This window comes from Ornithodoros turicata, chromosome 2 (assembly GCF_037126465.1).
Source record: "Ornithodoros turicata isolate Travis chromosome 2, ASM3712646v1, whole genome shotgun sequence".
Taxonomy (NCBI): Eukaryota; Metazoa; Arthropoda; class Arachnida; order Ixodida; family Argasidae; genus Ornithodoros; species Ornithodoros turicata.
Genome location: NC_088202.1, coordinates 108,440,991 through 108,463,414, shown reverse-complemented (window position 1 = coordinate 108,463,414; position 22,424 = coordinate 108,440,991). Strand labels below are relative to the sequence as shown.

The window sequence follows — 22,424 nt, the reverse complement described above, 5'->3', positions numbered from 1 at the left end:
GCGAGACGAACATCACAGTCTGACATATATTACCTATGGCACTAGGACTTGGGAACATGCCTACCAAGAAATGTAAAACAGCCTCAAGTTTTGAAGGCTGCACTTCTGTTCATGCGCTCCTTGCTCCTTGACAAGTCTAAATGGTCGTCGGCGATCGCTCGTAAATGATCTTCGTAGTCCTTGCAGAATAGACTGAGGATCAGAGAATCTGTGTCAAAGTAACAGGCAATCACCGGACAAGTGAGTTTACTCAACAATGTTTCGTAGTAGAACGAGCACATGGTTAACTTACTCAGTTCTAAAATCGTAAAGCCAATGCGCAGGGGGAAATCGCCTTTTTCTTTTACGCATTTCGTATATGACGCAGTCGGGCGACAAAATTTCTATCAACTTGCGCTAACGGAACCGTTTAGATGTGGTAACTCTACGGCATCGAAATGTATCTCAGCTGCTGCTGCAGCCGCTGGTGGCAATGGCACGAAGGGCTTGGCATTGTTGACCTGGAAGTTGTAGGCCGCGTCACGTGTACGTAGATTGAAGGTGAGATGCGATGCTGAGGGGACGAGAGTAGAGGCGATTAGGATAGATAGATGGTCCTAGGTTAAAGCTAGTCCAAGCTTCAAGAGGTCTGAAAACTTGACCTTGCACTCCATAGAGGTCTCGAAGCTAGCTGAGCTCTGAGCTGGATTCTCTGCTCTCATGTGTCTCTCGGAGAACGTACCACTGGGGTGAACAATATTCCTCAGCGTACCGTTCTTGTAGCCCGCGAGGTCTTTTCAGCATGCGCCATCAATCATACGCGCAGCAGTCCCTATAGGATGTGCGCCATGGTCCCGGGCTCTGCAGCCCGAGGGCATGCTCATGCCCTGCTCTCATGACCTGCTCTCAGTAGCTGCGTGAGGTGTGGCGACGAGTACTGGAATTGTGGAGGATGTTGGGTATTGTAGATATCTTCCTTGACAGGATGCGAATGCGGATAGGCGCAGGTGACACATTTGGTCCGGTGGTCGACGGAGACGTTTGTGAAGACTAGCGTGTACTGGCTGCATGTGTCGCATATAACATTATCCGCATCAGCTTTGACTTCCAGGGGACTGGATACGGCCCTTTTCTTGTGATCACGGATATGGCTGATGTGGCTGATGCGAATGATATTGTTTCGCGCCACAGCAAGGCATACGGACTGGATGACCACGATTAGTCGTGTAAGAGAATGCGCTTGCCGTGCACCCCAACAAGACGACCAAGAGTGGTTCTAGGATTGCCCAGCAGGTCCATTAGAGACTTGCCTCGGCCTCCCGAATGTACGATTTTATCCATAAGCAGAGTCGCTGCGCGTTCCGAATGTATGCCGACGGGTTCTTCTTCTTATTCTTGGTGTGTCCGTGTGCCACTGGAGTGGAGAAGCTGGGTAGCCGGAAGGCAGTTTTTATACTAGCTCAGTGGAGCCGTTCGAAGTTATGCATCTGTGTGGGGGACGTACGGCGTCACGTAAGGAATTCAGATAGGATATGGGCCAGTGTTGGGCAGTACTTGAAGTACCAAGTACTCAAGTAGTACTTTAAGTACATTTCAAATCGTGTACTTTGTACTGTACTTAAAGTACTTTTTTCCGAGTACTTTCCCATCAAGTACTCAAGTACCCAAACTTGGACTCCAGACACAAAGTTATAAAGGAGTATCAAAGATGCACCCTACTATAGCGCTAAAATGACAAGAAGACGACGAAAACACATGGATATAATAAGGACTATATAGGGCTGAGTTTTCGTCGTTTTGCCGTCATTTTAGCGCTTCTAGTAGGGGGATGCAGTACCAAGATTCCCAGTATGACATTTTACCAAAAGGATTTTTGTGCATCTAAAGAGCATATTTGTTGAAGCAAATCTATTGTTGAGAGGCTTGAAATGTTGAAAACGTATCAACGCTTCTATGATTATGCCAAACGACTGGAATGCAAAGACACGCACACATTATGATAGTGCAACCGGCAGCACAATGACTTGGTCGATTTTCATTTCAGTTCTCCCAATGCAGGATGCTTTTTTATATTGTTTCCTTCATTGGCAATTAATAATCAATTTATATCGCAATGCGTGATTGCATTATACGATGAACACTCGAAAGACATACATGCTTTCATTTTTACATTTTACGTTTTTTTTTTCTTCGTCACATGGATTACATTGCTGCATATCACAGTCATATAAAAATGAAAGCTTACATCGTGTTTCATCCTTTTTAATTTTCTTCATATTCTTTTGTAAGCATGTTGTATTTCAAAAAGCAGCAAGGAATGCCCAGAAATGTATAATCTCTGTTGGCTTGTACTCCCCCCCCCCCCTTGAAATTATCTAGCCTCCTATACCCGAAGATTAGTACCGGAACACCACACTAGGCAGGCGATCTTGCATGGTATAATACTATTTTGCATAATCGCAGCACAGCTGACTGATTACCTCTCTACATGTAACTGCAAATTATAACATCTGATTAAGTTCATATACATGGGTTAGCACTTAACCTAGGACTTTATGGTTTCAGAGCATTTGTCAAGAATGCTCGTTAAAGTTTTGCCAAAAAAGGAAGACACAGATACTAAACAGTGAAATGCAAAGTGATACAAATTAAATTGGCGATGTACTTGATGAGTACTTGAAGTATTTTGCTTAGTACTTTGTACTTTACTTGAAGTACATATGAAATTGGGTACTTTGTACTGTACTTGAAGTACTAATGACACCAGGTACTTGGTACTGTACGTGAAGTACTAATGACACCAGGTACTTGGTACTGTACGTGAAGTACTAATGACACCAGGTACTTGGTACTTTACTTTAAGTACAATTTTGAGGTACTTTGCCCATCACTGATATGGGCCAGGTAATGAGTTAGCATGGAGCGGGAGACACGAACACATACACGTGTACTGGCAATCAGAATAGTGGAATTTAGAATTGCGTTGCTGGATGAGTTCGCATTTCTCTCCCTATTCCACTCATTAGTTGGTGACGTGGTTCAAGGAGCCTTATTTCTGTATGAGAACAGGTTTTATCAATCCACTTTACAGTGTTCACTTTACGTGTACCAACAAAGAAGGCAAGGCAACAAAAATACGATGTGAAACCAAACGGGCAAAAAGAGCAACTAAATGCAGGCTACCTTCTAAAAGTAATCTAAAACATTTCATTATGGGAATAATTAACTTCATGCTCACAGTGAATCACAATTTCAGCAACAACAACTTATGACGACATCGATTAGTGTTACACCAGACATACGCATGAAAAGCAGAACTTCGCCACATAACCACACTAAGAACCAACTGCCATTCAAAATGTTCTCTCGTCCTGATTTGTCTGTCATACGGCGCAATGTTTGGCGGAGAACGTGTTGTCTCGTGTTGGGGGGGGGGGGGGGGGGTATTGTGAACATTTCGTAAACAAATTAAATAAATATTTTATTCGGCTCTCTCTTTTTTCCCCCCTTTTGAGTGCGGCGCAGAGAATTTCGCAAGAAGTGTCCCACGAAAATCAAACTGATCGAGAAGGAATTACAGTGTCGAAATTGTGGGATGGAATAGAAGACTCACATCAGCCATTACCTTGTTTCAAGTTACATTGCATGCTTGAAGGTTCCTCGTTACTTACGTGCAATGAAAGGAAAACGTGTGCAAGGCGTGTATAAAGCAACTCATGCAGAAGAGCTGCTAAGTATTGCTCTCTGTACAGAGCACTCTCACCTTTTGGGATATCGACACAACCCCTTTCGAGTACTTAGATGTGGTCCGCTTTCGAAAATTGTAATAATGAATGATTCTGTAAATTTACACTCATTTTGCTTCGGGGTGGTGGTGGTGTGTGTGTGTGGGGGGGGGGGGGCTCATTTTGTTTGGAAGCGTGTAAAGCTATGACTTCCATCACTGTCAACGTCTCTTGAACGCAGCCACACAACAAATAGCAATAATAATGAAGACAACGGACCGCAGTGTCAGCAACAGCGTTAGATATATCACCACACAAACACTCCACACATTACGCCGTCAGAGACAACCTCAAGGAGTCCCTCAACTTACACCCAAGTAGGTTCCAACGTTCATTCAATGCTGCTACATATCCATGCCTTCCCCGCTGCAAGCAACGTTTCTGAATGTACAACTTACCTCAGCGCGTGACGTCCACTGCAATGCTACTCCCGATGCACAACACCCGAAACAAACTTGACTCAACAACATCCCTGAATGAACCAACGTGATCAGACCTTCGCCGGTGGCGCGAACTGCCTCATGAATGGAGAGTGTGTATACGCGAACGCCCGCCGATGCTACGGCGCCGGCCCTCCCGTTCACGGAATCATCAGCGAGCGTGAGATCATCATTGCTCTTGCCCCCCTTCCACTGGCGGGTGCCCTTTTTGACGGCACATCTTCGGGCACCGCATCACCCCTTGCTGGTGCACAGCAGCGACACCTGCGGTTACGAGAACCACCGTAATAACATTCAACGTCGGCGGAAGGGAAATGCGGCAATAATAATAAAAGAATAGAGATAAGAATGGTCGCGTTTCGCAGTCGGTGTGTATTCCAGCAGGAGGACTTCACTTCGGGCTCGAACCGAACGCATGTTATGAAGTGAGTGCGATGATTTTCTGTCCACTCGCTGGTATATCTGAACATTCCATACGAGCTCCGTTGTCGGGACGGCGTTCTGAACACAACATTGGACTAACACATGGCGGAAGTTTGGAAATGGAGGTGGGTGGCTCAGGAACACCAGGAACATTAATTTTTGAAGAATCGACAGGAAAAGGCATTGTCTCTTCGGTTAGCTTGCGTTCGTGAACATCCAATCATCACTTATTTGTCGTTATTGCGTTCGTGATGGTCGGAACGATCCCCCTCCCATCATTTGGAAAACATAGTAATAGTCGAGGGTATAAAGCAGAAGCGACGACCTATCCATAAAAGTTGTGCGAGACTGAATATTATTTATGAAAATCGCGTACGTACAAAACCAATAAACAATAAGAACAAAAGTAAGCCACGCTGAATGTTCAAGTGGGATGATTCCGTGTCAGCGCCGCGAAGCAACGGTAGCCATGAGCGGCGTATACACCTGGACACAGATGGAGAAAGGACAGGAGGTAGGAGTATAGGGGACAGGGGGGTTAGTACGCGTCCTTGCCGGACTTCAGGGTAACTCTCCCAACATTCGTCCGGATAATCTCCTGGGAAAACCTGAGACAACACAGCCGGTGCCGGGATTCGAATCCGCGTTACGTCCCATTCTCAGCGTGGAAGGCGATACCACGGGAGCTGGTGAAAGTGGGATGCGGTGAGATGATTTTATATGTGCAGCTGTACTGGCAGCAGAGATGGGTCCAAATTTTGTAACATGCCGTGTTGACCGGCTTGTCCTGGGAGGTATATGTTTATTAAGACAGGAAAGGTTAGCCAGGCAAAGAGCCGGCTCGCTATTCCAAAAAACGAAAAGAAAAAACGGAAAAGAAAAAGCAGGAAAAGGAAAGAAAGAAAGAAGAAAAGAGACACTACAACAACGTCACATGCTGTTAACGTCGCGTGCTGTCCTGGGCTTCCTGCACTCTCACACTCGTCACAGTTGCCTCAGAAACTGACCCAGGCCAACAACAAGGGGGCATCTACTGGCACAGAAACCGTATCGAAATGTACAACTGTACGGCAACCATCACCACAGATCATATGGACGGGGCCAGCATCCAGGAGCTGGTGATTCCTCGTTGTTGTGATACAGTACTTAGTAGAGTTTAGACCACTGGTGGTGGTGGTGGTGGTGGTGATGGTGAAAGGGCTTGCCGTTGTCGGCCTCACGTATGTGGGCAACGTCACGACTGACGCCCTGGGGAAATGTGCGTCCTGGGCCGACTTCTAGGGGAACTGTGCCGACATATGTCTGACCACTGGTAACGTCGACGTAGGTGCATTCTATCGGAACCAATCGCAACATCGTTTGACTCAGAATCTTATCCGTTGATTCGATGTAGGATAGATGCGGTACTTTGAAGGTCACGTTATACACTGTCTACTAAAGCTCTAGGTATTCAGCAAAACGCATAATTTCGCAATTGCTGGTTCAGCTTTTATTCGGTGGTATTCTTCGCAAACCTTTATTCTTGAGAAGACCGTTTTATATAACGAGAATTTGTGCTAACGAACAGTGTCGTGTCGCCTGCTGACGTGCAGCGTCGCAGCAATAGATGCTCGTATGTTCTAGACCAGTGCTTCTCAAACTTTTCGAGTCCGTGACCCCTTTTAGTAGCACCAAACCTACCATGACCCCCCACCTTAATAATCCTTCTGAAAATTTACTTTTTTCAATGACGCAGATACATTTACATTTTAGTTTATTTAAAAGACATTAACCACAGCAGAGAGAGAGCTACCAAAAATGCTTATCACGGTAATGTTTTTTTAACGAGGCTTGATTTAATCATGTATTTTAATGAGAAGGATGTATTTGTTTTCTTGATACAAGCAAATCAATATGTGGGTCTGTGTGGCTCAAGGCACATCACATGTCTGCTTCAGCATCCAACCTGTTTCTGGAGTTTTATTTGATTTCTAGGAGAGTCGAGAAACCACTTTAACAGACGTAAGTTGATTAGAGAGGAAGGATAGGATTCACGTGGTTACACTGAGAACAACTGCTTTGTTGCTAGGAAATATGTTATCTATTTGCACACCAGTAAACAAGCCCCCGTGGCTTAGTGGTTACGTTGATGGTATTCCACGCCGAGAATTTGGAGGTCACCAGGTTCGAATCCGGGCGCCGGCTGCACTGCATAGGTGTGTGTTCTGGGTTTTCCTCAGACGTTTTTAGGCCAAATGTCGGCACGATTCCCTGTGAAGCCGGCACAAGACGCACGAACTCCCCCCTAACAGCAGCATGGCGTAAGGTGGCAGGCAGACCGCTCGGAAATAGCACGCTACCACCACATCCATTGGCGTCGTCGGCGCTATTTCCACAGTGTAGGTGCCTCGTGTCCGGAAATGTGTGCGTTGGAAACACCCATTGAGAGAAAAAGCTGCATTTTTGGGCATTGTGCCAAACGCGCGTAAATACGGTAGCTTGATCCGGCCATCGTTAGCACTAAATCTTTGAACAAATTCGTTGTGTCACGTGGCGTGTGACATGTCCCTATAAAGCAAGGAACAGACTTACACGGTATAGTTGCCCCATTGAACCCAGCACTTCAAAAGGAAAATGTACGGCAACAAAGTTCGCTTTGGAAAGTCGCTTCACATCATCCAAGTGCTAAACGAATCGATAAACATTGAGGAATATTGCTCCGATCAGCGCTTTGGTCTTCCCGCCAACTCTCTTCGCAGAGAGGTATGCTTGCAAAATATGTTTAGTAACACACACAGATACGACAGACCTGCCATCCATAACTCGATTTCTCCCACTCCCCTGCTGCACCAGACTCTGCTTTAGAAACAATCTCCACAAGGGAGTCGTTCGCATTTCCCGTGTCACCCCGTGTAAAACGAGGTGTCAGGAGCCGCGCACCCGAATGGGCCCGGTTGCAGCGAAGACCCAAACGGTGCGAGCTCCCTCCCACTTCCGCCTGATTCATCCGCTTCGCCGTCACGACTTGCCCGCAGCGGTGGTTAAGCACGCCGCCGACACCGGTGCCCTCTGCAAGAGACACGGACGAGGCAAGTGGACAAGCGCTGAATGAATAACGCCCTCTGAATACCTGTCGCTCGTAAGAGTAATCTATACACAGTGGATCTGGCATGGAGAGCAATCCGCCTGTGGATACTATATGCGGCGTATCCGGCTTCTATGGGATGATGGTCAGTGGCTGTAAATGGTTCCATTTCGAGATGTTGTTGTTTTTCCTTATCTTGGTAGATGGGCTTCGAAAATATGCTGTTGGAATGTTCAACGTTTACGTGGCGGCTTACTGAGTGGTGAGCACCTACTTTAGGAATGGGGAAGTAACTGAGGGTTAATGAGTAAGGCTTCCAATTGCTCGTTTCTTCAAGCACGATGTACATGGATAGATTCCCCTTCACATTTAGCTGATACATGTTCGACAGTTTCAAAGAGAGTGCTCCTCATCTTGGTGTCCTATTTAGATTGCCCTGACCAAACCTTATCGATACTGAAACAGTAAATTGCGGGTGAAGGTCACCCTTATCGACACTTCGGTGATGTGTGTTCCTGGGCCGCTTCCCTATAGCTTCTTGGGCCGACTTCATAGTGAACAGTATACCGACATGTGTCCCAACGGATCTGCGGGAAAACCAGAAAAATATGCACCTGTCCCAGCCGGCGCAGATACCCGAATAGTATCAGTATCAGTGTCGACATTTTATCAGTACAGTCCACCGTACGTAGTTTAATCCGCTGTGGCTATTTCCAGCGAAAATGACCGGATAAATGGTGGATAGGGATAAGAGTAGATCGGCAGCAAGACGAGCCATCAATTGTCAACAAAGCCCATGAATTTCAGAAGACATGTCAAACTGTTCCTCGTCAATCTCGTACAATTCAGCTCCTGTGAACCAATTTTGATAACGTCCACTTGAACAACAATATTTTGCTCGAAAAATGCCACAGCCGTTCACTTTGTGCATTCTGAAGAGTCACAACAGCGGGTTCGTCACTGTCATCGGATTCATACGTACGCTGCTCATCCGCGGGAGCGACAACACTAATGACATCTTCCTAATCGCGGCGCAGGTATGTTGTCATGTCGGTCAATGTTGATATAACCTATTTGAGAGGTGTGGTGTCGTTCATAGCTATCGAACTTAGTTTTCCCGTTAGAGAACGCAGCCCTGCAGGTGAAGTTTTCACCCCTCAGTGGATCGTCCGCAGTAAATCAGACAAGCCAATAGAGAGTTTTAGTGCATCGCACGCTATCGCCTTTGCGTACAATGCACCAAAACTCTCTATTGACTTGTCACATTTAATTACGTGTCACTTGTCAGATTTAACACTAACGTGTCAATGTGCTGTGTACCATACGAAATGGGAAGATCGTTTCTGGCTCAGCATTCGATAATTGAAGTCAGTTCTGCGCATTTTCTCGGAGGTCCCGAGCGAGAAATTTTTTCCTCAAGACCGGACATATTAAGGCGAATCGCATGGACTGCAATCTGTCGCCATGTTTCTTCTTCGGACAGCGCATGATCCGGAACACTGAAACAAGGATAAACGGGGGTCAACGGGATATCCCCGCCGCTATCGCATCCATTGAACACGGAACACTAAACAGAAGTTTAAATGGTACGCTGCAGACAAAATGGGAATGACGACGAAACAGGTGCGGTACAGTCTCGAATATCTCGATTATGGCTGAATTCTAGTAAACAAGCAGCGAGCAGAAGAACAGTAGCGACACAAATGCTCTCTATGATGCCCGAAGGGTATCTGAAATGTAATTACGTTTTCGCATCTTTGTGTTTCCGTCTGTTTCACGAAGTAAAAACGAAATAAAGAAAAAACAAGTATTTTTAATGCTGTCGATTCAATTCTTCCACGATGCGTAGTTCTCAAGTACCGTTTCTTGCACTGGCGACGATGCAAAGAGCTTGCGACGCCCCGCTCATGTAAGAATGTTCGCGTGCGAGCGTCGAGCAAGAGGTGCCGTAAATTACGTTATCAGCCGGCAGGAGCGCACCTTTTTTCCTCGACCATTCAGAGGGTTGGCATTCCAAGCTCGCGATGCAACAACAACAGTGGACGACCTTTTTAGGAAGTCGACCCTCGCCAACGCGTCAATCCCTTCGGAACTTTTATTGAAGGAAGTACAAACAGCTTGTAAATACCGACACGAGTCCAGCGACGGTTAACTATCAGCGGCATCATAAGCCCGAAGAATTGCGTGTATATGATCTGGGAAACACAGGTAGCACATTCCTGTGATTGCGGCGAACCGAGCTTTATAGCCACCGCATGCAAATTGCCTTCCTGTTCAATGTTTGTGGAAAGTTGAGCTACGGCTAGCTCATACATTAGTAACCTAATATTCATATTCTCTGCTCACGTACAGCGCTTTGTTGCACAGCGCTAGAAAACAGCGCTATGAACCTTAGAAAACAGCGCTTGTCAGAGTTGAGCTCCTGTCAACTATTAAGGCCAGTTCCCACATACAGCGCTACCCTCTATTCGCGCCTCCAACGAAATGCTCGCCCTCTTGCGGTAAGCAGCGCAGCTAGCGAAACAAGGGTCGCCAGAAGCTGTACGGCTGTACTGTGTCCGGTAGGGCGAAACGGTAGGATTATGGAATTCCCTGAGAAGGGGCCGTCAAAAAGCAAACGAAATTGCTCCGTTCCACAATGCAATAGCATACCAATGCGACATAGAAACTTGTCGTTTCACAGTTTTCCTAGCAAAACAGACACGTGCCGTCGCAACGGGGAAACTGTGAATCGGCGACAGGAATGGATACGCCTGCTCCGCATCGGAAAGCCCGTGACACGTGAAAATGTCTGTATGCTCGAGACATTTCACTAAGGACGACTACTTCTTGCCTGGTGAGTAATATCATATTCGCTTTATAACGTACGAGTCGCACACATGTTGCATACGTTACCAATTGTACATCTTTGCTGATACGCGTGATTGCAGCACGCAGGTCTGGGCGTGGAATTTCTTGTGAATTCTCTCGGGGCTCATTTTCTGGGTTCCTTGTGCCCAAAAGCACCGAGTGTTGAAAGTTAAAAAAAAAAAGTCTATTCCCATCCTATACCCGCGTATCAACGCGGATATGTGTGTGTGCGCGCGCGCGTGTAATATGGGGAACGCGGCGTTCCCGATGCTACGCACATTATGTTCATCTTTTCCGGAGTTCTTTGTGCGATACTGTCAACTCACCTACATTTTATCACTTCTTCAACTTATCTTATTCTAGATATGGAGTGCAAAACAAGACGCCTAAAGAAAGGAACAGTGCCATCAGAGAACCTGCCACAACTCTCCACTTATGATGCTATAAAAGCGAAGAGGATGCAAGAGCTGCAGCAGCAGCGACAAGGTAGACATCTCAAGCGTTCAAGGAAGGAAAACTGCACAGATGTGACACCAGATGATGACGCTCAAAACGTAAACACTACCTTCACATTTACATTGAAGCAACGTGTTTAAAATGTAAATCATTTATTTTGGCTCATTGATGGTTGTGATTTTTATCACTGTTGTTAACGCCTGTAACGATATTTTCAGGATTACACCTTCTGCGGTGAGGAAGCACACGGCGTACACAATGAACAGGTGCATGGATGTGACACTGAAGTGATTATTCGAGATGAAACACAACCTGCAGACCTCGTATCAGTTTTGAAAGACATAGGAATTAAGGAAGACAAAAGCATCCAAGTTACGTCAGGGGACATTGGATTTAAATTTACACAGCTTGTAAATGAGAAAAATGTGAAGTCCATTACAGGCATCGGCAGTATGAAGTTACTTGACAAACTAGCCAGTCCTCTAGAGGAAGAGCTACCAACAACTGGCAAGAATGTACTCAATTGGAAAGACAAAGTTGTGATGACAATGATGGTACTCAAGCACACTTTCCCTTTTCATGTGCTATGCCATATGTTTTTTGTGTCACCAACAACCTGCAGCTCTGCAGTGAAAATGACTATAAGGGCACTGTCCGCTCTGCTGCGATGTGCTGTAGTTTGGCCCTCAAAAGAAGAAGTGCTGGAAAACATTCCAAAGTGTTTCAAGGATTTTTCGCAAACAAGAGTTATCCTCGATTGCACAGTTGTGAGCGTGGGAGTGCCCAAGTGCCTTAGATGCCGCATCAATACATATTCCCATTATAAGAAGGGGCATACAGTGAAATACATGATTGGTGTTTCACCAGGTGGTTTGATCACCTTCATCAGCAAGGGATATGGAGGCAGGGCCTCTGATAAGGCGATTTTTGAACAAAGTGGACTAGTGAAGGATCTCCTCCCTGGTATTGATAGTGTGATGGTCGACAAGGGCTTTCTGATTGACTCTGTCTGTGAGGAGCACCTCATCAATGTGATTAGGCCACCTTTTCTTCGCCAAAAGAAGCAGTTTACAAAATCGGAGGCTATGAGAACAAGAAAGATAGCTGCAGCAAGAGTACACGTTGAGAGGGCCATACAACGTATAAAGCTCTTCAAGATCCTTACCCATAAGTTGACATGGAACATGGTCCCATTTGCTGATGATGTGCTGTTGATATCAGCTGCCCTCACCAATCTATCAAGGCCAATTATAGGCAAAGACAAGTTCCTTTGACATCTTGAGTGGAGTGAGTGAAACAAGGAAGTATAGTGGTGTGTAATGAAAGTAGTGCATTGATTGTAAATACTGTAAATAAATTGTAAATACTGTGATTGTTAAAATGAAAGTGGAAATTTATGAGCCGTAATAGCCCGTGATGTAGGAAATAACTTTAGAAATTGGCAGCTTTCACCTTAGCGTCCACTCATTTCATGACACAGTACAACATTGACACATGGTACGCTATTGTGTAGATTTACATGATTTTAATTCAGGTCCCCATCACTAATTTACAGGCTGTGCACAGAGTGCTGAAAGCACATGCTCAAAATAGATGTTGTGTAAGCGTGACACCATTTTCCACAGAAACTCGTAATCAAATTTGACGTTAATGACATGCACAGAGTTATCAAAAGCTGCATATACTACAAAGTCACACTGGCATACATTCAAGATGGCCATGCCCAGTTGCACTTGTGCATAGTAGGTATGCCTTTTCTTCAGTTTGTAGTTTTCACCATCACTTGCTAGGAAATTGCAGCTAGCCACCACTTCTGTTGCACACACTTGCTTCCCTTTCACAGGGCACTTAATTTCCACAAGCTTACATGGGGATCCTGCTTCCATTACAACTCCATCTGGAGAACAAGCTAGCCAGGGATTTTTTGTAGACACCACTAGCCCACAAGTGATGACCTTCCTTTGCATGACCTCTTCATATCTCAGCCTTGCAGCTTCTTCGTTGTCATTGCCATATCTTGTTGAACTGTTGCCTTTGAATGATGAATGCAATGTGCTTAGAACTTTCTGGTGCCAGTCCCTCTTGCTGTAGGTAAACAAGGGGTAGCATGTTGTACCTGAAATAACAGAACATGTTTATAGGTATATCAATACGGTACAACAGAAGAGGTATGGAGCTAGCAAATGCCCTCTCAAACGTGGCATCTTAATTATCAGAGCTCCATTGATCAGAGCTTTGACACATTCACTTCACATTGGAAGGTAGCATGCACAGTAAGAACACTTGTCACATCACAGTGAGGTAAAAATCAGGTACAGAAATTAATCTTGTCTGCAACGTTGTGTATGCATTACCATACGTTGACGAGTGCAGTCATTATCTTGTCATTTGAGTGTCAAAATTTAAGCACAGCTCTGTACCAGTTATTTGGTTCCTTCGTTGGGTCATCCAGATCAACTTGTCCTTGTAGGTGTCACGTAGAATTTTTTCTGCTTCATCCTTTGTGATAACGATGTTATCCTTGTTGAACTGCATGGTGTCAGCGCTAGGTGTGAATGACAGCTGTTTCTCGGCCAAAGCACCCATCACAGTACCAGCCTCCGCATTTGACAAGATTGCCGACCATCCGCTGCTCTGTTTGGTTAGGCTGGCACCACTGAAAATATAGTACAACATATATTATGCTAGCTTTATTCTTAAGAATCGGAATAAAATCAATTCACAGCTGCTAATATTACCACTGTGATGTGGAATAAACTTCAGATTTGGAAATGAAGCTTGTTCAGACACACACAAGATCAATGTAGTGAATGCAAATCATGTGGTTTGTGATAGGTCCTGTATTTTCTGGGGCCACAGAGTGCTAAGCTAGAATGAGCTTTTCTGAAAATATTTCATGCGCGTCAAAGAACTCTGTGGCCCTCTGCACTCCAAATGTGCTAAAATCAATGCTCTGTTGAAAATAATGAACATCATTTACCCGACTACTTGTTTGGCTCGTCTCCTTGTTCCGTAAGAGAAAAAAAAAAAGATTTTAGAAGATCGGTGATGATCAAAACACATTTTTAACAGCAGCGATGTCTTTCACGCTTCCCACGTGCCTACACAACTGCAGCAACCCGGTTATACAAAGATGAAACATACCGATGCACGTTGAGCACAGAGTCTGGGCAAAGCTCCTGAATCTCACTCATTATTCTTGTACGTTTGTCAGCACGAACAAGAAATAGCACTGGCAGCTGCTCAACATGGCAGTAGTCCTCCAGTCTTGTCGGCTCATCATACATAGTTTTGTTACGTTTGTTTCCTTTCCAGGAACACTCCAAGTCTGTCACACTGAGGTGTTCAAGGTTGTGTATCCCTTGCCTGCAAAAGGACAAATAATAACTCAGAAGAATCACGACACAGACAATGTTTGTTTGCATGATTTGCACATGAAGGTCACTTGAGAGGAAAGGAAAGCTTCTAAGGACTACCGCGATTTTTCTTTCTTGTGGTTTCCTGGGATATTTCAGAAAAGCGTCATAACTGCTTGACTTGCTACAGACAAGAAGAACAGCCCAGGAATGCAAAAGTGACGAACGACATTTTCTAGCCTAATCATATTGGGAAAATTCAGTATTTTGATAAATACGCGGTGCAGACACCAAAATATAACATAGCAAGGGGAGCGTTCCACACAACGCGGGAGATCACAAGTGTTTTCACGTACCTGTTACACATCAGGAGTACTGCAACTGCGTGCTTACAGCTTTCAGATTGTCCAGCCTTGCAACTGCACGTCACAGCATTCACTCGAAACGTAGTCTCATCCGCGACGCTTGAAAGTGTCGCTGTTACGGTATGGGGATCTCCAGCCCTAGTAGCACATATTGTGGCCTCGACGTTGCAGCAATGTTGCGAATGTTGTCCAATGTGGGGCAACGTTTATCAACATTTTGCAACGTTCCTGCAACATTATCAAAAGTGGACCAACGTTACTTGACATTCAGCAATGTTCAAGCAACATGGAAGGTCAACATTTGAGCAACGTTGCGGCCGAACGTTCCCGCAGCATTGTCAGAAGTGGACCAACGTTACTTGACATTCACCAATGTTCATGCAACATTGCAGAGCAACGTTGGAGGAATATTGCGGCTCTACGTTTCCTGAACGTTATTTATTGACTTTCCAGCAACATAACACTGCGTAACACTCTTACCCACAGAGGAAACCTACCGGTTTTACAGCTCCAAACAGTAGGTAATTACATTAGAGACGAAAGCTTGAATTACACACAGTACATGACAGGGAGGGATGTCAAAAATGTTGTTGAGTGCACTTGACTCTTGCAAATGCAAGGGCTAACTACAAGAACGCATCCTGGTCACCGTTGCAAACGTTGTACGCACTGCTACACTTAATGAGCATGCCCCCAACACTTCGCATTTTAGTATATGCCTCATCCTGTTCGCAAATAGAGCCTACTGCTTGATGACAGTATCTCTATATCCAAACGGCATACCTACAAGGATACCCAAGCGGTCTCCCCTAGCCCCACTCCAGTATAAGTGAAGCGGAGATTTGCAGATCTCAAGTCGGCTAACAGTGGCGTGCAAGTGCTTGCAGTCAGCATGCATCTCTGATCCGACGCAAAAAAGAAAAAAGAAAAGTAAGAAATAATAGCGCACAAATACCTCCGCCAACCTCTTGCCAATATTACCTAAATGTTGTCATAACGTTGCCCTTATGTGGAATGTTGCAGTTGTCATGTTGCCGCAATGTTGTATAACATTTTCTAGCAACGTTGCTAGAACGTGGCCTGAAGAGGACATTAGCGACGTCTATACAACGTTTGAAGAAACCATTGGGGCAACGTTTCGGCAACATAGTGTGCTACCAGGGAGATAATGCGCTGGTCGACAAACACAACGCGAATATTGACAGTTCTTCATCGCACTCCTTCGAAATGCCACACATTATAACATGCCCCGCATCGAGAACACACTCCCCTTCGTAAAGGTTTCGGGAAACCTTAGTGGCATTAACAAATGCTAGTATTTCAGAAAGCGACAACTTTTTTGTGCATTCCGTCACGGAACCGACCCTTGCCTCAGCCGCCATATTTGAGCTACGCTGCTGCCCCCAATCGGTCGTTGGAGTGGCGATTGAAGCCTAGCGATATTTTTCCGCTTGCCGTTCTCACATACAACCGAGCACATGACGCTATCCTGCTGGGGTCACGGGAAATCTCGTTGCGACGTGATGCACCGGTACTACCGTGATTGTTTAGTGTCCGCGTCGGATATCCCCAGCTCTGTGGCGGGAGACGCTTTTGATGCTGTGGTGATGCTGTAATTGCCATGCATTGGCAGATGAAACTCGTGGCCATTTTCACGTCGTCGTCGTCGTCGCCTTCCCACCTTGCTACTTCGAGCGCTGGAAGGAAAACAAACCACAGCTTCCACGACGTCACCGCTGGAAGAAGCTCCCGATTGGTTAACGCAGACTCGGCGCTGAAAATAGCGCTAGAAAAGTTGACAGGGGCTCTACTTCGGCAAGCGCTGGTTGATAGCGATTCGCAGCACTGAAAGGAGGAAAAGATAGCGCTATTTGTCAGCGCTACGTAGCAAATCGCTATGTGTGGGAACTGGCCTTCAGTGCTCATTTCCAGCGCTGGTTTGTGATGGCCAATCAAGAGGCTGTTTAACCAATGACGTCTGGAAGCTGTGTGGCTGTTTTGCTTCCTGGTTTTTGCGGTGTTGTGTTGGTGTCATGGCAAACTGAACACCATCATGTCATTTGTGTGTGTGTGTGTGTGTGTGTGTGTGTGTGTGTGTGTGTGTGTGTGTGTGTGTGTGTGTGTGTGTGGTGAACTGAACATGGGCTAATTGATCTTATGGGTTGCTGTCACTTCGAGCTCCCCCCTCCTTCTTTTTCAACGTGCATACATATTACATAACGACGAAGTAGCGTCATCACACATCGCCACCCACAACCTCAGAAGAAGATGCTGAGCGCTGCCACCTACAGCGATAATAGAATAACATGACAGATTTTTTTTTTTTTTCGCGTCGCTAATCGGCGGCAAATACAATTATCTCGACGACGTGTTGAGGAAAGAAAAACGAATAGCCAACGTGGCTACCAGAAAAAAAGAAGAAGAAGAAGAAGAATCCGCGTTGTATACGAATGGGGTGACTCAGGGATAAACCATTCCACGTCTTATTCAAATGTAAATAGGAATGCAGCGAGAACAGGTTCGAGGAGCATCTTTCGCGGTATTCCAGTAGCACGGGTGGTCTGGGCACAGTGTAGCCATGTAGTATGTGTGTGTGTGTGAGAGAGAGTATAGAGTTTCCGCGCTTTCAACTCCCATTACCCTTCACGGAATGAGAGCAGCATGACGAGATTGATACAGAACGTTATGAGGATTTATTGGACTGTTTCGTTAGTGCGTGTCATACGGACTTAAGAACAAACACTGGTTGGTAGCGTGTTATTGCCGAGTGATCTGCCTACCGGTGTGGCGGTACGTTGCTCGCGGGTGGAATCGTGCGTACTAGGCCGACTTCACAAGGAACTGTGCCGACATTTGCCTTACTTCTCGTGAGGAAAAACGGGGCTAAGCAGAGCGAAATCGCTATCGCGGAAGCTCTTGAAGCAAAGAAAGGGTGTACCTCGAAATAAAGTGATCGAAATCCCTGCTGCAAAATAAACTACTGGAAATAAACGTTATTTGACTATAAAATGCACAGTCACGCGCGGGAAACTGCCAACAGCGAACTTAGACTATCAAACCGGGACTTTCTGTCTCCTGAGTGTACAAATGGCTCGTGCTACTTCTTTTTCGTCATTTTCACACGCGACAGGCCTCGGCGTTCACCACGTGGTGGTCAAAAGTTTGTGCAAAACAGAAGACACGTGCTGGACGAGATGGCCGACAACGAGGTGAGCGCGCACGTCGAACAGCGAATTGTCATGGAGTTTCTCGTGAATAAAGGCGTAAAGTCATCTGAAATTCACATAAGACTTCAGTCTCCGTATGGCCACGGTACAGCAACAAAGCGTTTGAGTACTGCAAACGGTTCTGAGACGGCCGTACCTCAGTGCAGGACGATCCCGGCCGGGGCGGCTCAGAGCCCAGTGTCAGAGTTCCTGAGAACATCCAACTTGTGGAGCGCCTGATCCTCAAGGATCGACGGATAACATTCCTCGAACTGGCTCGAAAGACGGACCTTTCTGCGGGAACGTTGAACACTAACATTCATGAACACCTCCACTTTCGGAAAGTTTGTGCCCGTTAGGTCCCGAGGCAGCTCTCCGTGTTTGACCGGCAGAGAAGACTGGAAATCTCCCAAGAGCTAAGGTACCGTTTCGACACTGAAGGACAGCCGTTCCTTGATCGGATCATCACGTACGATGAAGCGTGGGTGCACCATTTCACTCCTGAGTTTAAACGCGAATCAAAACAGTGGAAGCATCCAGGCTCGCCAGCTCCCAAGAAGTTCCGAAGCACCCCGTCTGCGGGTAAGGTCATGGCCACGGTTTTCTGGGACAAGGCTGGCGTTGTTCAGGTAGATTTTCTGCCCAGTGGTACCACCTAGAGTCACTAAATAGGGAGCAGAGTAGCGACACTGATCCACGCCGGCGAGCGAGGCCGCCATATTGGGTCTCGCGCGGCTGCGTCGCCTAGCAACGCGGCGCCAACTTCCCCTCCGGAGAACAGCGCGCAGTCGAACCCGCTTGCAACCGAGGAAACCGGTTTTGAAGGGAGGGGACTCAACATGAACGGCGCGTTCTTGGAAGGAGAAACCACGTGACACGATCGGTCGAATCGCAGACACCGCAGGGCGGCTCCGGCGCGGAAAAGGAGTGCGATACTCTGCACCCCTATTTAGTAACTCTAGTACCACCATCAATAGTGCGTATTAGTGCCAGGTTCTCAGGGATGTGCATAAGGCGTTGAAGCAAAAACGGCCGCGGGCCTCATCACAAAACGAGTCCTCCTCCTCAGGACAATGCACGCCCGCATACCGCGCATCTCACGACACGCACCTTACAGGAACTTGGCTGGGAGTTGCTGCCACATCCCCCTTACAGTCCAGACCTCGCCCCCAGCGATTTCCATCTCTTCCGGCCACTGAAGGCGTTCCTTGGAGGCCGCCACTTCAGCTGCGATGACGAGGTCAAGAATGCAGTCCGATCATGGCTGCTACGCGCCGGTAAGGATTTCCACGCTACTGGCGTCCAAGCCCTCGTGAAACGCTGGGACAAGTGCATTAGTGCAGCTGGAGATTACGTTGAAAAATAAAACTAATTTCTCGCCTGTAAGTTCATTTTACTTTTGCGAAAAATGAACAGTCCCGGTTTGACTTGAACACCCATCGTAATAAACTAACCAACGTGGTGTTCCGTCGTGTCTGCCCCGCTGAGCCTAAGGGCCGCTAAAATTTGTCTTTCGTTCGCTAAAACGACTTGTGCAGACATAGAAAACCGGTGAATTTGTATTGTTAAATAGTGATACCGTGTTTTTAAACACGGCATATACCATCTTACGAAGCAATCGAGCATTCTTCTTGATTTTCCTTGTTTCGAGAACGGGAATTTCCAAATCGGGGATTTCGCAACCGGGAATATCGAGATCCACCCCAAAGAAATAAGCGGCAAGCGAGCTGGTGTAATGGAACTTGTAGGTAACATGAACCAGCCGTCGGTCAATCTGGCGTCTTCTTACGCGAATCTCCTTTTTCACACTTAGAGTGCTTCTTGTGGAATAATTAATAATAATAAAATTAAATTATAATTAAATAATAATTATAAATAATAATTGATAATTTAATTTTGCTGATTCCGGTTCGCCCTTTCGTGCCTCTGTCTTCCCCTTATACGCAAGCAAATGCTGCATATACAATCCCTGGAATTTGCCAGCGTCATTTGAGGAGAAAAAGGGAAATAAATGGATGAGAATATGCTAATGTGACCATTCGAGCATTATTCCTCGCTTACAAAGATACAATTTCACCAAGTTGTGCGAGGAGGTGCATGACGCGCCCCACCGGCAATGGGGTAGAGTATTGCCTGTGGCGATGAACCTCCCCACTTTCCAAAGCCAGAAATAAATTTGTTGTTGTTGTTGTTGCATGGCGCGCAACCGTATGCATCGATGATGTGCCTTTTTTCCTATTTCTTTTTCCGTTCTTCTTTTTCATATTTGTTTTTTATTTTGATTTTTAACGGAGCTCTTCGGATTCGACACGCATGTGTGTCGTTTTTTCTTCTTTTTTCTTTATTCTTTTTGTGTGCAAACGCAAGCACACCTACCATCATAATTAAACCTCCTGCTCCCAGAGTTCACAAAAGAGCTCATACAACAGATATAACAGCTTGTCTGAACATTATGAGGTCAACGCAATTTATCTCGGAGGAGCTTCTGCCATGACTTCCGAGCGCTTTTATCAATTTTAAATCGAGAGAAATTGAATTTTCTGGATTTGAACTTCGAAATTTGTCAAGTCAACCCCACGGTTCTTTACCAGAAACAGAAAGCGATTCCATTCGATCACACAATACATTCCCTATACTACAATGATAACAGCTGGAAAAGAAAAGAAGCGAAAACCGCCGTTTCGAGGCGGTCAAGTTGTCGCGGCCTAGATATTTATTAGTCACCGCTGCATTACCTTCGTGGGCGAAGCACCCGCTGCTTTTTTGCTGCCTTCGTCCCATCGTCTTCACACCATGGCTGCGCCGATCCAAGTCTCCCATCTCGCCATTTTCTTTTTTCAATATTGTTGACAAACTTTAACATTTTATAGCGTAGCCCCCGTCTAGTTTGCACGCAAGCTCGGCACAGTCCTGTTATTACTTTTTTACAATATTCGAGGAGCACCTGCAGGATAGGGGCGCCCGTCTCGAGCACACTTGGACCGTGAGTTCATTGCTCCTGTTTCGATAGATAATGAAGATGATTTACTTTCTGGTTTAAAGCGGTGACATCTACAACAAGTATAACTGACAGGATTGGCCTCTAATGAAGTGTACGCAACGGGAGGGTCCTACTGGGTCCACGCGCCTTCAGCTTCCCCAAGGAGCCTCGACTTTTATTGCAGTTTTGTCGTGCAGTTTTACAGTAAGTGAGAGCAATCGGGCAGTGATAGTATACATTTAATCTTCTTCTGTGAGACATCAATTCCAGGAACAGCAATTACACTGCCCTGATTAGGGGTGGTGTTAAAAGACTGGCACGCACAAAGAAGTTCTGACAAAAGCAGATAAGATAGAAACGTCTCTCACGCGTCGAAAGCGGGATAAATATAAGTTTTCTGCGCGGAACAGCTCGCACTGCGCAACTGACGCCTATAGGAAAGTAGCCCGTTGACTGAATAAGGAAATGACATTTGCGCGTGTACTTACAAAGTGGGACACACTATTGCCGTTCAAGTATAGAACGTTTACAGTTTCGCAGAGACGAATACGCTCTACACGATATATCAAAGTGTCAGTATGTGCGTTCGAAACGATAACGGCGAAGAGCTACATTGAAAGCTACACTTGCTCGACTCGACAGCAGAGTCTTCGATATAGTGAAGGTGTTGGGACTTTGGGCACCGAACACCGATGCTGCCTTGGCGGCACTTGTGAAATTTGTTCAAAGCTGTGGGGATGGATACAACCTTCTAGGATTCTTTGTGCATGATCTTGGGATAATTGTGAATAGTGGACTTCTAGTGAACATGTGAATAGTGGACTTCTGAATAGCGAACAGGTGAATAGTGAATAGCGAACTTGCGAGTAGCGCACATGAGAAGTATCTTTTGGGGGCGGGGGTCCGGGATGTGTGTGAGAATTTATGTTAGGAGTAGCAGAACAAGTCGGGCAGACGAGTTCAATTTCTCCTCTCTTTTTTCTTTACAAACAAACAAACAAACAAACAAACGATAACGGCATGTTATACTACAAAGGACACGACTGTGCCTTTTCTGGGGAGAAACGAGGCAATGGCCCATGTAACGCTCGCAAGACAAGAGATACCGTAACCGCAATTACCTTAGAAACGCAAGGAGACACCGTCGAAAAATTGCTATTGAGAAGCTAGTTGCTTGGAAAATATTCAGACCTGCGAAAAAGACTGTTCGGTGCAACGGCTTTGCGTATTGCAAGCATGTTTATCAACCTACAATTTGAGCGAGTTTCGAATTAAACTTCGAAACGGGCTTTACGATTTCAGTTGGGTGAGGATGCTTATTAGCCCCAGCTATGCAGACAGTTCCTTCATGGCCTTAGTGAAAATGCCGTGACCAACATGGTAATTGAAATTCAAATCGGTAGCGACCATTCTGACTGTAAACCTAGCTTCATCAAGCTTTACAAGAGCGATTACATCGGTCACATTTCCACCCGCCCTTGACGTGCCCTCGAGAAGAAAGTATATGTCGGTGACACTTT

At 45.9% G+C, this 22,424-nt stretch overlaps 1 protein-coding gene and 1 long non-coding RNA gene across 2 annotated transcripts in view; one reads left to right on the top strand and one right to left on the bottom strand.

The window, feature by feature from the left end:
• LOC135385937 (retroviral integration site protein Fli-1 homolog) overlaps positions 1–4,405 on the bottom strand; it is a 55,487-nt gene extending 51,082 nt beyond the window's left edge. The window contains exon 1 of the mRNA XM_064615569.1: positions 4,163–4,405. The gene's annotated coding sequence lies outside the window, so the exon portion shown is untranslated. The remainder of the gene's footprint in view (positions 1–4,162) is intronic.
• The window catches only part of LOC135385941 (uncharacterized), a 206,655-nt gene that overhangs the window by 154,984 nt on the left and 29,247 nt on the right, over positions 1–22,424 (top strand). The window lies entirely within an intron of this gene.